Genomic DNA, 20,096 nt, shown 5'->3' with positions numbered 1-20,096 from the left:
GAGGCCAAAATATTGCTTTTTTAGGAAATGGTCCATTTTGAGATATTTCCTTACATAACCTTTCTTCTTTCAGACTAATGGAAAGATGTATTTCAGTGTTACATGACATTACATTTTATCTATTTGCATCTGTAGATTTCAATAGACCTTAATCAGGATAGCGCCATATTTATTTTTTGACAGGAATGAAATGAGGCTTTGAGGGATAGAAGTACAGAGCGTTCAATGGATTGTACTGTTGTTTGATTGTTCAGTTGATAACTTCTTTCAAAAAAAAAAAAAAAAACTCCATGAAATAGTTTAGGACCTTTATACAGTGCTTGCCACTGTAAAGACTATCCCTCGTTTTCATCTGCGTTTAATTCAATATGGCCTGTTACAATACCTTTAAAGAAGCCAAAGCTTCAGCAGCACTTACATGCTATAAACTTTACAATTTTATTCCTATCTATATTCTGAAAGGTTATTTATTTTATTTTTTTTACAGAGGGATTTGTTCATTTATCATTCGATTGATTTATATAACATTTTATTCCTAAAAACATGGTGAATAATGTATTTTATTCTGGCTGTTGGCAGTATTTTCTGATTTATGGAGTAATAAAAAGAGAAATCTTAAATCTCCTCTGTAAAAACCTTTAATATGTCAGCAAAACGTTGAACCTGGCTTTATGTAATGTTCATATTTCTGTTCTGTAAATGGATGCAAATGGGTGCATATTTAATTAGATAATGCCTCATTTACATATTTAAATATAGCATCTCAGAAATGAATGAATTCAGAATGTATTGTGATTAATTAAGGGGGAAAAGTGTGGTGATATCTATTAGTTCAAATATTTACTCTATTCAACAGTACACTGAAAAAAAGTTGGTTGGTTGAAATTGCTAGTAAATTTCAATTACTGCTAATTACAGAGAAACAGCAAGTTACTCATTGAATTAAACGTAAACATTTTGTAGAAAGAATGAACTAGTATTTTCTTGTAAAACACATTCCAATAATATTTTATTTCGAAAAACAATTATTTACAGTGTAGTGTAAATAACTGTCCTACATGATCCAATGGGTCAAGAAGCTCTTGTATGGGGTCTATTTGACAACAAATGTCATTAAAAATAATGCTCATGAATCATAAAATCGAAGACGTTTGAAGACACATCTACAAAACCATGAAAACAAAAGGAAAATCATCAGAATTGCGAGCAAAATAACGTTTTCATTTCTTACAATAGTCAGTTATACTCTTGGACTTTCACTGTAAGAGCCATAATTTGAATAGTTACAATTTAACACAAAAGTTATAAATGTTTGAGTAGAGATTAATGAAATTCGTTTAGGTTAATGTTATTTACGTACATTCGTTGAGTTTATTCTGTAATGGTTTGCTCTGGTTTACTATTGGACTGCCTTTGGAACATTCTTTAAAATATCTTATTTTGTGTTCAACAGAAGAAAGAGACTCATACAGGTCTGAAACAACTTGAGGTTGAATAAATGATGACAAAATGTTGTCATTTTTGGGTGAACAATCCCTTCAAGCACCTTTAGAATAGGCGGTTCCTTTAAGAACGAAAGAAAGCGCCACGTAACGTGTAGGACAAAGCTCATGGAGATGAGGAATACATAGAAATAACATTTAATAATCAAACTCTCAGGGGAAACACCAAACACTCACGCTTACATTGACAATAATGGACCAAGACTGAAGGAGAACACAAGGTATAAATACACAGCGACTAACAAGATAACTAATGGGGTGATTGACAATGCACTGGTGATAGACATTAGAACAATCAAGGAACACTAGGTCACAGGACTGAACCAAAATCACAATGAAGGGGGGAAACACAGATTATGCATGTAACAGAAAGATGGAGAAATACAGTGTTTGAACAGAGCTTATTTTGTTTCTTTTGATTGTTCAAGAACTTTCAGTAAACAACTGAAACCTGAATGAGTCAATACTTTGCCTGAAAGAATAACGAAAGATCATTGCTACATTCACCTTCCAAGACCTCTAGGATGAGATACACAGTTTGAATGACTATACATAGTTCTGATTCTTTCTTCATAACTCATGTGGATAAATTACATAATTTGTCATCTAATTATGAATGTCTGACATCATAGTGTCTGTTTCAAATGACTCCTTTATAATTCCTCATCTGTATCAAAGCCCTTCATTCTTTCTAGTCATCTAAAATGCCATTCATCTCTTTCTCTACTCTTTCCCTCCCCCTATCCATCCCACTTTTCTCTCAATGTTTAGGCTGTCAACTCCGACACCCACTCCAAATGCCAGCGCACTGACCAAAAAAAAAAAAAAAAAAACGAGCAAGGAGGACGATGACAGATTGCCACAACCGCACAAAAGAATCCTTCAAACTCGACTCAAACCCTTCACATTAAAAAGGCCACTATTAATGTCTACTCAGTCATGCAACACAGACTTTACTGCGCTTCTTTGTTTATGGCCTCCAATGGGACTTTCCCATTTAAAATGCTTTTGTCTTTGTGGATGAGGCTTATGTGACACTAGCCCGAGGCTTAGAAAGTTTTACCGCCAAGCTCAACGTGTTCATAAAAACGCTCAGTGAGAGTGAATGAAGATTGGCCTGATCTCTGTGGTAGGGAGACATGTCTAGCATTTTTAAACAGACAACAGTCAATAGTTGCTGTCTGAATTTTTCACAAATACTTAGGCTATGACTTACAGACCTCGTGAAATCTATCTTTAGTGTGCCCCTAAATGTACCAGAAGAAAATACACTTTTGGCAGTGATACATTTACAGTCTTTCTCTTTCAATAAAATGCATCAAAAACATTCTGCTCTACGGGCCCTATCTTACACCTGGCGCAATGCAGCGCCAAGCGCGACGCAAGTGTTTTTTGCTAGTTTCAGTCCGACGCAGTAATTATTTTCACGTCCTGCGCCACTGAGGTCTGATGGTCTGAGAATGAGGTGTGTTCAGGCGCATTGTTGGCGCGTTGCTATTTTGAGGCAACAGAAATAGACTGCGCCATTGACCAAATGAAACCTGGTCTAAAGTCAATGGCGCAATATATATATATTTTTTATTTAAAGAGCGCGTTAGTAATATGAGCATATAGGCGGGTCCACAACGTGGGTACACTCTGCTTATTAAACACACAGGGAATAACAGCAGCACACAAACATGCCAAATATTTAAAATAAAAGGATTGCAATGTAAAAGATTATTATTGTGTACATAAAGAATCCGGCTTGTCCCAGATGTTCTTCTTGCGCACTTTAACCTCGCGGACGAGCAGATCCGTTTGCGCTATGGAGACGCGTTCGGTCTTTCCACTATCAAATTCCGTCATGTAAATAGCGAATCCACCATGGCGTGAGCGCAACTGGCATTTAAAGGGAATGGGAGATGAGACTCTGATTGGTTTAGCACACGGAAGTCCCAAAACACACCCATTACTCATTATGAGAATAGGGACAACCCTTTTAGACCATGCGCCGGGAGCACCGACCATTTTTCCGTTGTTAAACTAGCAAAAGTGGATTTAAGTGGAAAAGTGCACTTGCGCCCCCTGCGCTTTAGACCATGCACTTAGATCGTTAAAATAGGGCCCTTAGAAACGTTTTGTCAAATAAAATAATAGAATGAGAAAATTCTAAGTATCCTGTATGTTTGTCTTCAGCTGCATTAAAGCTAATACTTTGAATCCATCAGTTGGTTGCAAACTGGTGCCTTCATTGCTTTAGTCCATAATACAACCTTTACAAAAAATAATATGTCAAGTTAATTTTATAATGCCAACTTAAATTCAAGTATATTTTCCAAGTATACTTTAAGTATACTAAAATCAATGTACTAGTAATATACTTGTAAGTGTACCATTTCTTCTCGGGACTAAATTAGCTCACTTTTTAGTTCATAGAAGTGTACGTTTAGGTGTAGTTTATAACAGTAGTAGACTTAAAGATACACAACTGGTTTACATCTAAGTTTTTCTTTTCTGTTGCAACTTTACTGTGAACTATACAGCTGTGACGTGAACTAGTAAACATAAGTTTAAATATATTTTCCAAGTGTAATTTAAGAAGTATACTAGAATCAGTGTACTTGTAAGTGTACTATTTCAATACTTCTTGGAACTAAATTGGTCCACTTTTTAGGCCCTGTTTACACCTGGTTTTAAGATGCGTTTTGATCGATCGGATCACAAGTGGACGATGCTAAATACAGGTGTAAACGGGGTTTAAAACGTTTTGAGCTTGTCCACTTTCGACCAGTTGAAAACACATTTGTCCGGATTGCTTTCATAGGGCAAATGCTCATGTGGTCGAACTCACCGCCTACTGACCGAATGATTAACATAATGGGAAGCAAACGGGATTTAAACTTTGGCTGGAGACCCAAGTTTGGTTTGGAGATGAAAAACGTACCAAGCTCAATGTTCTCTCACCATTCCTGACTTCTAACACACACTTGAGGCTGTCAGAGCAGAAACGAAAGCTGTGCTCTGTGTTTTTCCGTTGTCTCTGGGCGCGTTCATTAGTAAATTGTGCAAGCTTATTTCATCCATTAAATCAAAAGATCTGAAAAAAAACATACATTTACCCGCACATAGACCCTTCCCTCGAAGAAATCAGGACAGAAGTGGTTGAAAGTGGACCAAAGAGACGGATTAAAACACCAGGTGTAAACGGGAATATGTCTGCCTCGTCCACTTGTGATCTGATCGACCAAAACACATCTTAAAGCAACACTAAGTAACATTTTTTACCTTAAAATAATGTTTCCACAATGGTTTCAGTGGTTCATCAAGTCGTAACAGGGTGAAAGGCACTTCTGGAATCGCTTTGCAGCCCTATATCTGCTATAACCGCGCTATGCAAGTTTGCCAAACCGGGTCGCGTTTCTGTAGTTTCGCGAATGAGACATAAGAAAACTACAAATTTGACTTGCTTTACGTCAAGCATTACAATAGTCATTATTTAGTTTTTCTTCATTTCTGATGCCGCAATACATCATGCTTTCATGAAATCATGCAACATACTCTACCTTGTCTGTGGACATCGTTCATTCAAAGCCAGTGCTGGATAAACAGCGAGCGTACGTGCGACGGTAGGCTGCGGGCAGCGAAATTATTTACGACAGCGGTAGTGGACAATTCCGCTTCCAACCTGTAGGGCGACCGAAGAGGAAAAGTTCCTTAGTGTTGCTTTAATACCAGTTGTAAACAGGGCATTTGTTTATAAAAGTATACTTTTAAGTGCAACAGTAGTAGCATTGAGTACACAACTAGTTTACATCTAAGTTTCTATTGCAATTACAGTTTACATATAGTTGTTTATAGTTTATTATAGTTTACTTTTTAGGTTAACCAAAGTACACTTCGAAGTACACTCCCAGTGAACTACCAATTTAATCGTTTTCATACTGAAAGTTTTCTTTAAGTGAACTCAAACCATTTCATAGAGTCTTTAAGGACTAACTTAAGTCAAACTTTTAAAAATTCAAGTTCCTGAATTTTGAGCAATTCACTCAAATACTCAAATGTTCTTCAGGGAATGAGGAAAATTCTGGGACAAATTAAGCTTAAATAGTTTTGGCGCCATCAGATTCGGCTTTAACTCAAACATACTAATACGCTTTCTAAACGACATATAAATAATCATTGGACTCATAACTGGGCCTATAGACCTTATGCACCAGAGAAACGAGGGCGCCGCCATCTTTAGAATATTGTCTTTTAACTTCTGTTTTTGCGGTCGATCTGTATATTTCTATGGCACTGCTGTCCAGGAGTAATTAGCTTTTGAAGTGGATTTACTAAATGTAAAGTTAACGAAAGTTATCATGAGGACTGTAATGTTTAAAGCAGATGACTAAACAAATGTCAGTCGACCGGGAATATTTTAAAACGAGCCGCTCATTAATAAACACACAAAATCGCTGTGAAAATACAGACCGGAAGTCAAAAGACAACGAGCGCAGTGCTGAAAAGGGGCGGAGCTACATAAGGTCTATACATGCTAAAATCTCACAGTAAAAAACAAGACATGTTGACTTTGAATTTGCGTCATGCTACATGCTAACTGTGTTGCCTATTTGTGTAGCTGGGAGAAGGTTCCTCTTGGCCTCGCGCTGTGAGAGATATGATATCCCGCAGGCAGTCAGATATGCTAAAGCAGGGTTATTATCTGGAGTGAGTGATACAGGCAGATACTGAAGCAGCACTACAGTGAAGCACATTCAGATCCATTCCCTCTCACACTCGCCTCTCAATGCTCAGCGCTTTTGGGGATTCTCGCAAATCTACATCTTTTTTTGACAATGACGTGATACATGAGAGGATTTTGGTATAACAGGTGTGTATTGTTTTAGAAGTAGAATATGGGAATGTTTTTGTGCAATATTAACAATAATCTTTACAGACATGCATACAGTCGGGTTCAAAACTGTTTTACATTTTTATTCAATTACGCGAGACACAACAGATATATCCATTGTTTTTTCAGGCACTGGTCAATTTTGAGATTTTGGGCTATTATAACATGTCTTTTTCAATCTAGAGGAAAGAAAACATACAAAATGCACATTTATTTTATCTATTTGAATCTGTTCAAATACAATACATATTTGAAAAGGCTGTGAGTTTTTTCTTCTGAACTGAGGCAGAAATCTGCAGCACTTACATACACCAAACTTTACAGTTTTATTCTGAAGGGTTTAACACATTATTTGAATGATTTAATACAACATTTTATTTCTAAAACATGGTGATTTGTTTGGGTTGGGTTGACAGTATTTTCTGATTTACTCTAATATGTCAACAGATTGAAACACGATTTTTGAACCTGGTTTTATCAAAAATGTTGTTTCGGAAATGTATGCAAATTAATGTATATTTAATTATGCGTCATTTACATATTTAAACATGCAGAAAACTTGTAATACAAAACAATATGATGTAGTAAGGTGAGATCTACCCTTTTCACATGTATTGTCTTGCCTTAAATTTATTTTAACACTTTAATTACAATTAACTTTTTTTTTTTAAACAAATTTTTTTGTGTACAGTAACTTTATTTTACAGCAAGGTTTTATTTGTTAACATTATTTAACTACATCAGTTAAAATGAACAAGCAAGGAACAACACATCTACAACATGTATTAATCTTAGTTAATGTTAATTTGAGCATTTAATAATAGATTTCAAAAATCAAAAGTTAATGTTAGCTATTATCTAATATTAACTCATTAAATCTTACTGTAACTTTTTTTTTTTTTTTACATTTTTCAAAATCCCCCCAATTTTTTTTTTTAAACCCTAAAATCTTAATTCATCTTGTTATATTCACATTTTTACCCCCCTGAAGTTTATAGCACCAGATGCAGTAAATCCTATTATATCACAAATTAAATCAGCATTGAAGGTCAGAAGTTAAAGTTCAAAGGTTGCAGGCTTCTTCTGTGTAGCTGTGGCCTCTCATAAACCCGTCTCCATCACTGAGCCAATTAGTGTAGAGTCAGTGTCCCTCTTCCCAGAGGTTATCCTGAGTTTTAAACGTTGATCCAGGACAATGAGGACCCGCATTCATGAGCAGGGAAACAATAGGGCTCTTTCCTCTAGAACTTAAAGTGCCTGGTGGTAATCCTGCATTGTAAAACATAAGCCGCAAACCACATTTCTATTATTCTGCACCACTTCAAATTATACTCCACACTTTCAAGCACAAGAACAATAGCAATACCTCGCAGTAAACTGAACAGTCAGACAAGCAGCTTCATAAAATAACACAATTACCTCAACATGACCTCTCTCTCTCTCTGCCTCAATCTCTCTCTCCAACTGATGCAATATCACACGTCCTGTACTGTCACTTCCTTTATTCACTTCTTTCACACTCCAGGGAAATAAAGACCATTTTTTTTTCAGGAAGAGAAGCAAAACAACAGGCTCTGCTAGATTCTGAATCTTCATATTCCAATCCCCTCTGAATATTCAGTGAATTTTCAATCTATCTCAGGCAAGTCTCACAGGGTTAGCTTGTGTTTCGGCTCAGGGTTTGACTGACAAAAGAGTGTCGGAAATTAATCACAACAGAGAGATTTCTGACCCGATAGAAATATGTAAAAGATCCCTAGATGTCTATATATATATATAAATACTGTATATATATATATTCATAAGCACAACATATTCTAACATTGAGCACTGCAAACCCTAAGGCTCAAAATAATTAATTGGTTTGAGTAGAGCGAACTCAAATTAAACAAATAAGTTCAATCAAATTAACTTTTATGAGTATTTACTTTTTCTTTTGAGTTCACAAAACTGACACATTTTAAGTATTCTGAATTGTTTCCTTGTTTTGAGTTTAATGAACTTGTTTCTTTTAATTTAGACAAACTTAAATTTAACTCATGAGTTTATGCATACTATATGTTTTAATAAGAAAGAAAGAAAGAAAGAAAGAAAGAAAGAAAGAAAGAAAGAAAGAAAGAAAGAAAGAAAGAAAGAAAGAAAGAACTAACTGTTAATCTGAAAAAAGCTAAAACTGTAACACTTTACAATAAAGTTCAATTTATTAACATTGGTTAACGTTATTAATCAACATGAACTAACAATGAAAAAATTGCATTACTAAAATGAAAAGTTGTATCTGTAGTTAATGGACCCAAGCTTACATGAACTAACAATGAACAGCTGTATTTTTATTAACTGATTTAACTAAAGATTAATAAATTCTGTAAAAAATGCACAGCTACTTGTTAATTAATGATAGTAAACGTACTAATGTTAATTAATGAAACCTTTTTGTAAACTGTTCACGGTTAAACATACATAATCGATTTAAATAAATAAAAATACTTTTTAGTAATTAGTATTTTGCTTCTAATGTCCATAATTAAAACAAGTAATATGCATATTCATCAGTACATCCCAATATCAGTGTTATTTTAATATTAATTATATACCAGTTATATTTAGCTTTTATTTAAATTTTTTCAGTTTTAATTTCAGTTTAAGTTTTAGTCATTTTGTTATGAGCTTTTTTTCATTTCTATTAGTTTTTATTCATCTGCAATTTATATTTATTTCAGTTTTTAGTTCATTTTAGTACCTCAACTTAATTTTTTTATTCCATAACATTTCTAATTTTCTTTCGAGTTCAATAAAATCTACAATTTTATTTTATTTCAGCTTGATTTCAATTAACAATTTTTTTAATAGTTCCATTTAACAATAACAACACTAATTCCAATTCTTTTAAAGTTTCATATTTTATCAAAACATCAAAAATCCATCTCTTTTTTTATAATGGATCAAATCCATGTAGTTACTAAAACTAAACAAAAAAAACTAAACAAAAACAAACCAAAATATGACATCGGCCCAAAAGTGCGGGGCCACGGGTTGCACCGCTCACTCTAAACAATGATGGGTTGTTTCAACCCAAATTTGGGTCAAATGTGGACAAACCCAGCCGTTGGGTTAAATTTTTAATTTCATTTTTAATCCAACGGTTGGGTTTGTCCATATTTGACCCAAATTTGGGTTGAAACAACCCTGCATTTTTAAGAGTGTAAAGTACGGCCCTGACTAAGCAACTTGTTTTAATAACTGGTGTGTTGATATAGTAGCAGTGGATTATCAAAGGGCCTTTAACTCAAAGCTGTGCAAACATCAAATGGAACATGAATTTACACGTGAAGACGCAGGAAATGCACGAACGTCTCGTTCATCATAGAAGATTCCCGCAATCAATCCTAGACTGAATCTAGACCACATCAACTCTAACAAGGCTTTTAATCATAGACTCTGTTGTGTGCAAAGCTACTTTAAAGGGTTTGTTCCTTGACTGCTTGACTGACTCATGATTTGAAGCTCATCTGTCCATCAGGGATGATGGCGGGTCTGTAGGTGTTTGAACTCTAACCTGAAAATGACCGTTCCCTCTGCACTCCAACACACAGCAGCGTTCAACTACATTCAGACATGATGCACACACTCAAACACATCTCTGTTTTACATATATCCACTCTAATTTTGTTCATGCAATGTGTACAAACACAGCCGATACTGTAATTGCACCATCACATGGACAAGCACTGTAATTTCACCATCAAAAGATGACGAGCACCTTTAAATCGGTGTCATATAACTAGATAGCAAATGTGGCGACAGACAGTCAGCCAGTGATGATAATGACTATATTCACACATAAAATATGTATGAATCAGTCCTGCTAGCTAAGGGAGGCCTGGCTGTGCTCCACGTGTACGGTAGAGACCCCTGCGTATTCAATACCTCCATAAACGACGTTACAGGGAGTAATTGCTGTGATGACACATATCGCGGCCGCCACCGAAGAAACAGAAACCAGAGCAATCAAGGACAAAGACGGAAATCACACATATTGTACAAATAATATCAAACTGCTTGGCATTCATCATAAATTTCCATTCCTTCCCACAGGCCTCAAAAGAAGGTTTCGTCCATCAAGGTTGATCTATGAAAGATGGATTACTCTGTCTGTCAGATTTCATCAGCCAGAGCCAGTTATACATTTTTTGTTTCGACGATTATTTGAACCTTTTATGTAAATAGTCTGTTATACTGTTATAAAGATCTCATTGATTTACATTACAAGCTGTCAGAATTCCATCTTTCTTTTTGGTCATATAAATAGCAGCATCTCCAAAAAATGTCATATTTTTGCTCAGTTTGAGCCTCTGAATAAAATGTATTTTTCCTCTAAGTTTGAGCTCCATATTCTCATGTCATGAGTCATAAAAGCGTGATGTGTCAAATATGACACTCATCATAAAACACATGGGGCTACTTTGTGTTAAAAAAAATTTGTTTAGTTTTTTTATCTAAAAGTTCATTAAACTATGGAAGCTATTTCTGCCACTGAATAAAAAATAAAAAGGTAATTGCGACTTTTTATTTCACAATTCTGACTTTTTTCCCACGCAATTCTTACTTTATAACTCGCAATTGCAAGAAAAAAGTCAGAATTGTGAGATAAAAAGTCGCGATTACCTTTTTTATTTTTTATTCTGAGGTATTTATTCTTTATTATTCTATCATTTCTTATATGTCCGGCTTTACGGGGTTAAACAGTTTTCCCTCTTTTGATTCATTATAAATTTGATTAAATGCATATGAAACAAACACACACTGTGACAGATGAATTCACTAAGTGACTAGGGATGGGCATTTTTGTTATTTTTTCCTTTCCAGTCCCGGATAGCTCAGTAAAACGATTAATTGTTGGGGTCCTACATATCATTTAGATGATGAAACTTTTAAATTAAAACATACTGTTGATGAAAATATGACGAGAAAATAACAATTCTTGTTATTATTAATAATGCACCATCAATGTTTTTGAAAAACAAACATCTAAAAAGAATATGATTGTTTCAAATAGCCCATTGAAAATGCAAAAAAAAATCACCTTTAGTTTGGCATTAACCTACTATTGTTTCCTATTAGTGCTGTCAATCCTTTAAAAAATCCGGAATTAATTATTTTTTTCCTCCTACTAAAGTCAATGGCAACAGTAAACCGTCTGATTACCAACATTTCTTAAAATATCTTCTTTTGTGTTCAACAGAGGAAAGAAACTCATACAGGTTTGGTACAACATGAGGGTGAGTAAATGATGACAGAATTTTCATTTTTAGGTAAACTATCCCTTTAACATAAAACTATATTGTACATTACATAACTGTAACAGGCTGTATACATGGCATGGCATGTATTCTCCACAAAGTAATAGTGCACTGAATCCATTCAGAGGGTCTAAATATACACTCTTCATCATGGGCTCAAAGGGAAGCATAAGGAACATATGGAACTCTGGCAAAACTGACAGAAGCTAAATAACATTTTTGCTTCTTTCTCCTTCCCACCGAATCATTTCAGTAAAAAAGTGTTTCCATTTGCCCTGTTTGCCCTGAATGTCTCTTTTGCACAGTCTGCACTAGAGGTTTCTACATGCTTGTAAATCAGAGTATATGCATATGTTTAGTTAGCTTACCTTTTTCATATACAGTAGGCTATACTTATTGGCAACACCATGCATTGTCCTGTGAGGCAAGACATTTCGTTCCTTTATATGTCTCTACAAATAGCGGAACAACAACTCACTTGACTTGATTTGACTTGAATATATATGTAGCCATAGAGCAACAGTCGGGTTCTGGAAGTAAAATCTCCATTCATTTTTCCATAGGGAAATCGACTTTTTAACGATAACTTGTAAGCCTATAAAGACAGCCTTATACTGTGAGCTACGAGGATGTTATTCGATAGTATTTGCTTCTGTTTAAGCTGTTAGCCCACATTATTTCAACTAACTTTTAAAATAATAGTGTTAAAAGCCGAATTTGTGGTGAAAAACTACATTGCCCACGATGCTGTCCAGAAAATTCCACCAGAGTCGAAACAATCAAAAACACTTAAAATAGATTATTTTTTATAAATATTATCCACATTTTTAAATGAAAAGTTTTATATTTCTCCATCGTTTATTTAATTATGCTGTTCACAGTCTTAAACCGTTTTTCTGATTTTTAAATATTTTTTGCTTTAAACCAAAGTTTGTAATGTTATGAATCTAATCACAGATGGTTAGCTTGGTTCACAGCTTATAATGCTTTAACAAAGACTTTTTTTTTAAATCCCTATGGACGAAATAAATGGAAAACCAAGGAACCAAGGCAGGCGCTTCTGCAATCAATTGCCATTCATGACTATGTATTTTACTGACAATAATGAAAAATCATTCTTCCTTGTTTTAGTATAAATCAATGTGAAAACATCCCTTGATTATGTTCAATAGACCTTTTAAACAGCATTTCTAATATGCTTGGCATTAATGGCTGTTCATTTGAAATGAATTGGGGGAAAAAACAAAACATTTTGAGGCATTTCAGAGCAAAAACATAAATAGTTATTTATCAATGCTGAAATAAATGGCCTTTCCTGGATGTGATCACAAACTGATGAAACATGATTATAATAATACAGTGATGAAAAAGCAAGAGTAAACAGTTTGAAATAATCAGCAAAACTTGCTGTGAATTAATAACTGGCCAATAATAAAATCTGACAGATTGAGTACATTAAAACTCTCAACAAATGCCACTATGAAAGTGAATTTTGATGGGAGGTTTCGGCTCCATCAACCTTACATCAAGGGAAATATCACACTGGTTAGAATACAAATCTGACTAATGCAATGCATGAGAAAAGGCAGTAAGACTTATCATTGAAATATCAAAGAGTCAAACAACCAACCTGACCACAGAAATGATTTTGACACGCACAGGGAATTCAATTATGTGGATTTGCTATTGCAGAACAATCTCCAGTGGACAATATTACAGGATTTATTCATAATGCACAGAAAGATGAAGTATGTGCTTGAGTGTTTTTTTATTAAGAGCAGGTGTATGTATTTTTAGACCTCCAAAGGCACTCAGGTGAAAGAGGGGCGCTGTGTCCTTGAGAACGGCAACAACCTGCCATTTATATCCACTTACATCTCATTATAAACTCTTAACAAGGAAAGTTTCTTTATTGCCATTTTTGGAAGGACCGTTAACATCCATGGAACCTTTTCATTGCAGAAAAAGGTCTTTATAGTGGAAAAGGGTTCTTTAGATTTTCAAAATGTTCTTCACACTCTGGTTCTGAGTCCCACAGTGATAAAAATCAAGCTTTTAATGTTGTTTATATGTCTATGTGGTATTTTTAATATGCTTTAAGACAAACCGTGTGTAAATTCATAAGTCGACAGCATTGCTGAGTATTTTCTCCTTAAAACTGCAGTGAACCAAAGACAAGTCTCAAAAACACGCTTTGAAATCACTGGTGTTTCTGACGTCACAAACTATCAGATCAACGTGTGATCGTCAACGAGTGGATCTCTGAACTGCTGTGAGTGAGCGGAGGCGGGGCTCATTTGCATATTCATAGAACCATGTATACTAAATGAGGCAAGGGTGTAGAGTTACATTCAAGATATTTTGAGCAAGGGGCATGAAGACATTTGTCAAGGAAAAAAACTTTTAAATATGTCAGTTTGGTGATTAAAGATGAGTTTTAAGTGATACAATGATTGACTACAGGGGGACTTTAAGAACTGTTCACTGAAAGGTTCTTTGGGAAACCAAAAATGGCTCTTCTATGGCATTGATGTGAAAAATCCCTTTTGGAACCTTTAGTTTTTGGTGTGTATCAGTAGTAGACATTCCTGATTTTCATGGGAAGGCATTTAAAGTGGTTAACGTCACTTAAACATTCAAAACCATTACGTGTGTCAAAAATGTCAACGTACATTTATGACCCTGGACCACAAAAAACAGTCACATGGGTCATTTTTTTTTTAAATTGAGATTATTTTTTAAAACATTGAGAAAATCACCTTTAAAGGGGAAATGAAGCAGTCAATCAAGTTTACATGATTTACAAGATGGATTTCCACTTTAATCAACAATTATATAAGAAACATGACAAATGTAAACATATAAAAGAAAAAAAAAGAAAAACCGTTATATCTTTTGCTGCCAGGGCGCTGCCATTGTGTGCAGTATTCTAACGTGTGACGTCACGGGGTTGGTTGGCTTTAATAAACCTGGCTGAATGTATTAATATCACGACGTCAAACTGTCTACACCACGGAGTTTTGAACGCGAACAACTGTTAGGTACAGTCATTAATAGCTAACAGCTGTAAGCATGAACTAGCTAACACTAATTTAGTGTTTAGCTAACTTTAGTGGAGTTTATTAGTACCAGACAAAAAGACGACGTCTAACGTTAACGTTAACAAACTGCACATGGAAACATTGTTCGCGATGTCTGCCATCATATTCATGTCTCTTGTCAACACCATATAAGTTAGCATGTATTAATATATGCATTTGAGCCGATACGGCGTGGGAACCGAGCAGTGGTAAGTTACGTTGTTATGTCGAACAGCCGGTGGTGGTTTTGGGCGAAGAGCGGGTTGGTAAGTTGCAACGCGTGTGGCTGTTGTAATGCGATGCCCACCGTGTCAGAGTCCATCTGCTGTATATAACATATAACGTTAGACTTCATTAGTTGTTCGCGGTCAAAACTCCGTGGTGTAGACAGTTTGACGTCGTGATATTAATACATTCAGCCAGGTTTATTAAAGCCAACCAACCCCGTGACGTCACACTTTAGAATACTGCACACAATGGCAGCGCCCTTGCAGCAAAAGATACAACGGTTTTTCTTTTTTTTCTTTTATATGTTTACTTTTGTCATGTTTCTTATATAATTGTTGATTATAGTGGAAATCCATCTTGTAAATCATGTAAACTTGATTGACTGCTTCATTTCCCCTTTAAAGTTGTCCATTTATGTTCGCGATTGTGCTGCATTCACTCACAAAAAATATATTTTTATATATATTTACGGTTGGAAATTTACAAAATATCTTCATGGAACATGATCTTTACTTAATATCCTAATGATTTTTGGCATAAAAGAAAAATCGATAATTTTGACCCATACAATGGCTATTGTTGGCTATTGCCACAAATATACCCGTGCGACATGTGACTGGTTTTGTGATCCAGGGTCACATTTTATAAAAAGATGAATCACACACATTGAGCTAGTCCATCACAAACACACACACATGAACATATTTACCCTTAATTATCTTCTGGGACAACAACGGCAGCTGGCTAATTGGTTAAGAAGCGGCGACGGTAGAGGTTAAGCACCGCAGGGATTTGCTCAGTACTTACTGAAGACATCCTCACAGAAACACACAAAAGCATAAAACTGAATATCTGGGGGGGAAAAGAGCACACAATTCTATTCCGTAGGTCTATTCAGACAGAGCCAGTTTACCAAGAGGAGGTCAGGTACATTTGTGTTTCACAGATGTATTTTTTTTATTTAAATCCTGCCTCAATCAAACACATCTGTGTTTTTCTCACACAAGCCTAGAATGGAGAAAACCACCTATTGTTTTGTCAAATAACTGAAAAATCTAATCCAGTCCGAATGGAAATTTCTGTCATTTTTTTTATCATCATAATGATTCTCCTCATCTATTCTGACCTTCGTCGAACACAGTAACTAAAGTCATTACACTGCCGGGTGCACCTTCATTACGGATTCTGCCTATGTTCTGGGTACAATAATGGTGTGTTCAAGAAGTCATGTCGGAAAGATTGTACTTAGCCTAGAAGTTGAACGCACATGAACCTCACCACAAAGTCATAATTACGAGTGGGAAACTCATGATTTTCTTTAATCCCAGGGTTCCATAGTTCAAGTCAAGTCAAGTCAACTTTATTTATATAGCGCTTTTCACAATACAGATTGTATATAGTATAGTTAGGTATGTATAGTTAGGGGCAGTCTATACCTAAAACAATCTATGCATTTAAGTCCCCCTGTAGTCAATAATTTTATCCCTTAAAACTCATATTTGATCACCAAAATGACATATTTAAACATTTTTTCCTTAAAAAAAAAAAAGTCATGCCTTAAAATATCTTGAATGTAACTCGACACCCTTGCCTCATTAAATATACGCGGTTCTATGAATATGCAAATGAGCCCCGCCTCCGCTCACTCACTCAGCTCAGAGATCCACTGGTTGACGATCACACGTTGATCTGATTGGTTACAAGGTAGTTTGTGACGTCAGAAACACCAGCGATTTCAAAGTGTGTTTTTGAGACTGTCTTTGGTTCACTGCAGTTTTAAGGAGAAAATGGTTTGTCTTAAAGCATATTAAAAACATATAAACAACATTAAAAGCTTGGTTTTCACCACAGGGGGACTTTAAACATTATATGCCTAAAACAATAAATTATTGTAAAACAATCAGTAAAACTGACAGAAAATTAGCAGATGCACTGTTAACAAGTAAAATTAGGACTTTGAAACTCGCTCTCAATGAAGCGGATCAATTGCCGGCAGTAGGACTGGTCGTTACTAACTAGAGTCAACTCAAGTAAGCAACACTTAAAGAAATGTCCAGTGAGTGATGCTAAAAGCGTGCTCAGAAACAGATGCAAGTGAATGAAACGGTATACTGTATATTTTCTCTCTCTTTCTTACAAATTGAACATTACCACTCTCATGTGAACAATCTTGTGCCTGCTGTGAAATCAGGTTTCTCATCTCCCAAGGCCATGTATACTTTCCAGGCCTACAATGCTATCCTTCGGGCTTTCTGATTGGCTGTTGACAGAGGTCAATTTTCCTCATCATCCAGAGAAAATGGCTCTCAGAGAGGAAGCCCAGCTCTACTTCCAGCACATTAGGACCGTTTTCTGCCCGCATAACAGCAAATGAGCCAGAATCTGCGGGGAGTGAGAGCAAGCAGAACCAGGCAGAAAGACCATAATAAAGAGCCGAGCAGAAGGCAAGAAAGATGTGTGTGTGACTGAGGCGGCGTGGTCACTAGGGGTGCGAATCACAATTTGATTACTATTCAGAGAGTAACAATACGATACCAAAACCCTTCAGCCTATTAGTTCTTGGTTATAAAACACATCTGAAGGCTGTCTGGATGGCCTGGAGACACACCCTACACACACTGCTTCTTCAGTGTTGCAGAAAAACCTGTTGCACAATCTACTTCACGCCGTCTGTCATCTGATTTAGCATGTACAAAGCCTTTTAGTATATTGTTAAAACGTCCACCTTCAGGTCACAGTACACGTGTCTTTTCAAATGAAATATGATACATCAGGCTTCTGAGGAATGCTTATTTGTACATCTCTCAATCATCACCCTTAAAGCTACAGAGTTTGATCATAAAACATTTAAATATCATCTTGAGACATAATTTAGAAATATAGTGATGACTGAAAAGTATATGCATTTTACGCAAGCAGTACCGATATAAAAATCTCACTGATTTACATTACAAGTCTGATGTATTAAATATGATACAAAACATAAAACAATAAAAAAAAACACAAGAAATCTGACTATTATTTCATCTGTGAGTCTTTCAAACATATCTGAAGGCTGTTTGCATCACATTACTGAAGATCTATAAATGATATGTTTACTGCTGATGTATTTAAGTTAACAGAGTTCTTATGTAAAATTCCAATAAAGTTTCTTCATGGATCAATTCAGCATCGTCTGAGGGGGAATTGTGATGCATTAGTTTTACTGGTCACGCATGACAGAATGAAACTGGTCCTTAAGCATCACCTTAAAATGACATCTTCCATATTGTGACATACAACCGAGTGCAACGGATTATCGAAAAATAAAAACCGAAATGTACATGGATTATCTTCATTATAAATATTCATTACTTTAGGATAGGCTACATAACATGCATTTAGGAAATAGATTTCATGTAGTCATTAATATAATCATAAATAAGTTACATATGTATCAACCATTACCAAAAAACTAAGAGATAGATCGTCTCAAAAAAACTTATTTTTATAGTGTTTTCTGCTGGAAAATGACTGTCTTGTTGAACACTTGCAGCTGTATTTAGTATGTTGCACTATATTTTCACACAACCACATGCGACTAAAATTACTCAAAAGGCATTTGATTATCTATACAACCACTTGGAGCAAGTGAAGAAATGATGTTTTGAGCCAATCTTGATTTAGTAAGACTTAATTGCGCTAACATCATGCTGATCACTGTGAAATATCCACACGCTATTGTTTCACGTAAACCAAGTTTAAATATTTTAACAATAAAAAGTATTAGAATAAAGTCAAGTGTATGATATTACAAAATATCTCACACACACACACACACACACACACACACACAAAAAACAATAGTTAACGAGTGCCGGTCCTCCCTATATGCAAAGTACCCCTTGTTCTCAATGATTTAGGGCTTTGTTTTAGTTTTGTTTTTGATCTTGGCTTCCAACAATTATAAAAACATGATGCCTCTTTCTGTTTCTTTCCTTTAAAGCGATGCACTGTCACCATGCGCAACATCCAAATCAGTTGAATCATGTAACATTACATGTAAAAGTGTATTGAGCTTTGAAAGAGAAGCTGTTCAACAGACTGCTTTTGGTCCACTCGATCCGAGATGGAGAGAAACATGGACAAGTACAGACTACTTTGGGCTTCGGGCGTGCGCTTAAACGGTCAAGTACACAAAAAATTGTGTAAAAAAAATGTAATCGCATTCAGTTGTGTCTTCAGTGAACATAAACAGCTGGGAAAGTTATCAAATGCTCGTCAGTGTAGGTCTGTGCATTTGGTCTTAAAGTGACAGCAGCCTAATAATCCCACTGCTGTCTGTCCTTTAATGTTAATGAAACAACAAAAGAAATGAGATAATCATTCACTGCACCTCACAGAATAACTTTAATAAGAATCTATGTATATTTCATTCCTACAGTGAAGACTATGCAATGCTTTATTTATTTTTTTTACATTCGATTACTTTATTAAATGTCTGTATAGAAGGCTACTAGCAGTATAGGCTAAATTGTTCATTTCATGCATATCCTTTTTTCTGTTGTATTTGTCCTAGTGTTTTATTTTTTTCATTGTATACTTAACTTTTCAACTCACTGTTGTTGATTGACAGTGGGGGTCATTGGGGTTTTTATGAACGCCCGACAAAGTTTTGCTTAGGGCCTCAGAAGTCTAAGAGCGGCACTAACCGCCAATATCGTTGGTATTCGCGATATTATCCATAAAACATTTGTAGAAAAACCGTGTGAAATGGATCCATGTTGATCTATTGTTGCAGGCTAAAACTAACAACGACTGTAGAAACAGTGGTATTTGCATAAACTGGTTAGCATGGTCATTTTTGTAAAAGCTGACAAGCAAAGGAAGGATTCGTATCAAATATCAGTCGTCACTGAGGAAATCGGTGCATGAAAGGTTTTATCCTGGATTACCATTACCTCCTGGCAACACGGTGATTAATGGCAAACAAACACACATATACTCCAGGCGAAGACGTAACGTTACCTTGCTTATCTTTTACTTTCCGTCCCACCTTCCTCCGCTCGCGTCCGCACTCCTCACCGGTGTATCCTGAGTGATGTTTCCTTCGCGTGCTTTTTCTCATGAC

The 20,096-nt window shown here is 35.5% G+C and overlaps 1 protein-coding gene across 1 annotated transcript in view; it reads right to left on the bottom strand.

The window, feature by feature from the left end:
• The window catches only part of tanc2b (tetratricopeptide repeat, ankyrin repeat and coiled-coil containing 2b), a 199,182-nt gene extending 179,086 nt beyond the window's left edge, over positions 1-20,096 (bottom strand). Inside the window, exon 1 of the mRNA XM_081393547.1 lies at positions 19,994-20,096. The gene's annotated coding sequence lies outside the window, so the exon portion shown is untranslated. The remainder of the gene's footprint in view (positions 1-19,993) is intronic.

Source organism: Scardinius erythrophthalmus, assembly GCF_964197995.2.
Source record: "Scardinius erythrophthalmus genome assembly, chromosome: 18".
NCBI classification, from domain to species: Eukaryota; Metazoa; Chordata; class Actinopteri; order Cypriniformes; family Leuciscidae; genus Scardinius; species Scardinius erythrophthalmus.
This window is presented reverse-complemented; position numbering and strand designations above follow the sequence as displayed.